Raw genomic sequence first — 4,291 nt, 5'->3', positions numbered from 1 at the left:
AACTTACAATAAATATATAAAATATCTAAGAAATTAATATAAAAAAAATTTAAAATAGGAAGGATTTGCTAACCTAAAACTTCATAACATTTATAAATGGAGTAACTGCATTAATTATTGTAATTTAGTTTTCACCAAACTCAGTTTTCACCAAACTTAGTTTTCAGGTGTGTTTTTTATGATTCCAAAATCTTATTGTGTTGATTACTGTTTCTCCTAACATATATTGGAACTAATACTTTTGTTGTTTATGTGTACTAATATTTTAGGGAAATCATACTCTGAATTGCTGAAGACTTCAAGACATATTACATTAGGCTTTATTGTATTTGAACTCTATACTTTTTATACGTTTCTTGAGTCTGAGAGAGTGTGATTGTAATTGGATAACCATTCACACAAAAACTAGGGGAGTGTAAAAATTTTTAATTTTTTAAAACTAATTGTACTGTATAATTTTGGATTATACGAGATGATTTGACCTGAGTATTCCTCTAAAAAGTAGTTAATTAAACTATGCTAGGAAACTTTTCTATGTTTTATTCTTACTATATGAAGTTACCTTCGTATAGACGACATCCAGAGTATGAAATAGTTACGTCCAAGTTCATCCTGATGAACTCAAAATTTTTCTGAACTATTCGTACCGTACAATCTTAGGTTCATATAGATGATGTCCAGAGTATGAAATGGCTGTAAATCTTTTCGTCCATATGAACAGGTAAATTTTTGGAATTATTCATTGTGTACGATCCTAGGATCATTCAGATGACTTCTAGAGTACAAAATGGACTCGACCATTTTAATACTTAATGAAGCATGATTCGATTAAAACATATCGTACTATATGATATTGGGTTCTAACAGATGACTTTTAGTGTACAAAATTAGTTCGTATAGAATTGTACTGGATTAATTTGTTCAAAATTGAGCTGATCGTACTATATGATGTAAATTTGTACACAAGTCAATCAGAGTACAAAATTGGTTCAAAGAGGATTGCATGAATGAATTTTGTGATAATCATATAATGTACGGTAATGGACGATCAAATTAAAATTTTTTAGTTTTCTGGACTATTTTTTGTGTTTTTAATATATAATGTCCAAAAACTAACTGTGGATGAATGCTTTTTCACTTTTTCTTTAAGAGCGAGTGTGAGAGTGTTTGTAGTGTGGATAGAGAGATCTTGTAAGTTGGATTTGTGAAGGATTCAGTAGGTAGCCCAAAGGTGACGATCTCTTTGTAATTCTGTCAAATCTCTTCCTTACTTCTTTGAAGTCACTCGAGAGAATATCTTTGAAGAAGATATTATTCACTACTGACACCATGAGGGTGTGAAAATATGACGGTTCTCTATTGACACTTGGAGAGTGTGAAAGGATGAAGGTTCTCTAATGACACGTGGAGAGTATAAAAGGATGATGGTTCTCTACTGACACTTGGAGAGTGTGAAAGGCTGACGGTACTGTATGGCATCGAGAATTAGTGAAAGAGAGGTGGTTTGTAAAGGCTTCTCAACCTTGTTGTGGGAGAAAAAGGAGAGTCACTTTGGTAATAGTACAATAGCTGAAGATGAAGTCTTTAGCGAGTTGACGTAGCTCTAGTTGGACCAAACCACTATAAATTTCCGCTCTTTTATTTTTATTTACCATATTTTTAATTTTCTATATTTTTATTTTTGTGGTTGAAAAGTTTAGTTTGATAAAATTTTTATTATGCTTAAAATTATAAGAACAATTTTCTTATATATCAAGAAGTTTTTAATTTTTCAATTCACCCCCTCCTCGTTAGCCATGGGATAATTGCTTTAGGTCTAACATCCTATAAAGGCTTTCATTAATATAATGGTGATTGGCAGCCTTTTGGTAATATTAATTGCTAGTAAAGGATAGAAATTTTATAATAATATTTAGAGACATTTTGGAATTTATGGTAATTTTATAAAAAGTTATGAATAAATGTATATTTTTCTCAGAAAAGATAACTTGATTAAGACTTTTTTGTTAATTATAATAGTAAAATAAAAATCTTAAAATATTCATGTGGATACCCCTCTGAAGCTATAATTTGTTTAAAAAAAGTTTAATGGGCATAATATTATAGAAGCAATGTAGGTTTTTACTAGCAATTATGTATTATTTGAATATTGCATTAAAATTATAATTTAGTTTCTATTTCATTTGCATTTTCACTATTCATAGCATTGTGCTAGAGATTTTTTTATATTTAAAAAAGTACATTCCTAGATATGTTACAAAGGTCCTAGATATATGAAAAATTACATTGCTAGATATGTTACAAAGGCCCTAAATATTATATTATGGCCCTATCTACCTAGTGAGATGTTGGAGAAATTCTAGCCCACTTACTTAAGTAGGTGCGAGAAGTTATGTGACATCAATTATGTTCTAATTCTGACACTACTTGCTAGAGGCAAGTGTGGGAGGTTAAAGGGAGGCATAAGTAGAAATAAAGCTATAAGTAGGCATCAAGACATGTGCATTTTATTCATTTATTTGTATATGTTAATACTTCTATAAATTTAATATAAAAATATTCTAAACTAAATGTTAATAATAACTAAAATTTTGAATGAACTTTGATTAAAAATGAAAGTCAAATGCAAGTGAACCTCTGATACCAAGTGTTGTGTGATGCATCTGAACCCTCTATGAAAGTGGCTTCAAAGGTGTAACTTAGAACCTTAAATTATAAGTCAGGTTTTATTATTATTTTGTTTATTCTTTGCATGTCATCATATTTATTTTAATTAATTAAGTGTTATTAATATTATGATGGGTTGGGAGAGAAGTCTACTAAGCTATTTTTCTTATACTCTGATGTTTTCTAATCTTTCAGGAAAAGGTAAATGTCTCACGAAGCAGAAAAGGATTGAAGCAGACTCTTCTAAAATTGAGCTGTTAAGGAAATATTTTGCAATCTAGTGTTTAATTATTTTAATGTGAAGAACTTCTTGAGCTAGATTAGTGTACATATGCTTTAATGTAGATTTATAGTATCTATGGTTGTCTCTATTAGCGCTTGAGCTTTAATTATATGTTTAAGATTTTTAATCCTTCCATTATATCTTAGGGCAACATAGGGTCGTATAAGAGCAATGGTTTGGAAGGATTAGAATTATAACTTGAACTATAGAAAATTATTTATATCAATAAGAAAAAGAAGTTGGGGGCCTAGTTTTAAAAATTGTCTATTAGTCTATGATGAGTATATATATATATAATTGAACCATTTTGTTATTCATATAGATCAAAGTATTACTACTTTTTGAACCCCCAAGAGTAAGAGGCAACTGATGGACAGAGTTTTAACTATGTTGCTAGTAGGTTAAAGTACTGTGGTGGAAATATATTCAAATTTGTTAAAGCAGTTTGTTGGGTTAGTGGACTAGTTGATGGGTGAAGGAGGTAGGAGGTGAAGGAGGCAAAAGAGGCACTAGATATGGTGATAGGTATGACATTTATTTATAACAAGTCCTACCAAATTTTATTTGATTCTAGAGTAAGCCAATTTTTCTATCTAAACATGTGTTGGATAAATAACATTTGGTTCTATATATTAAAAGTACTCTGAGGTTGTTAACCCTTTATAAAAACTTTAATGATAGTACATGAAAGTAAATAAATAAGTACTTTACATATCACAACAAAAAGTAATAGATTTCCCTTAATTATGCCCTTGTACCTCCCATCAAAACAGAATTCTGAGAATTCTAGCCCTCATGACTCACTTGCAAGCATATTAGAAAATAGGTCCTTCTGACTCCCAATACCCAGTACCAGAACATAATGTGCATATAGCAAAATAGCTGAGTGTTCATATAACCCCATAATGTATTTTTAACACCAGAATATGCATTTAGCATCAGAACAGAACTTCCTCCACCAATATCATATATTTTTAGAATCACACATTTTAACTAGATAAGTAAATAATTCATTATATTAAAGTAATAGAAATGTGAATAAACTCATTTTAGAATTTAACAAAATACATTAACAGTAGGGAATATAAAATACTATTGAGCAAAAATTCATTGTTTAAGAGTTTAACCAAAATACCAAAGATTGTTCAAAATATCATATTAAATTTTTAATTGTATAAAATTATTTTTTTGATCAAAATTATATTTAAGATAATTAAAAGTGCACTTTTTAGTACTCTAGGTGTAAAACTAGAAAAAAATGATCAAAATGTCTAAAAGTGTTGCCTCTATAACATATATCAAGTTATGCAGTGAAAGTTTTATAGGTATAAACTTATTATC

This window comes from Dendrobium catenatum, unplaced genomic scaffold, assembly GCF_001605985.2.
Source record: "Dendrobium catenatum unplaced genomic scaffold, ASM160598v2 original_scaffold_27293, whole genome shotgun sequence".
In the NCBI taxonomy this organism is placed as follows: Eukaryota; Viridiplantae; Streptophyta; class Magnoliopsida; order Asparagales; family Orchidaceae; genus Dendrobium; species Dendrobium catenatum.
Note: the sequence above shows the minus strand (reverse complement) of the source record.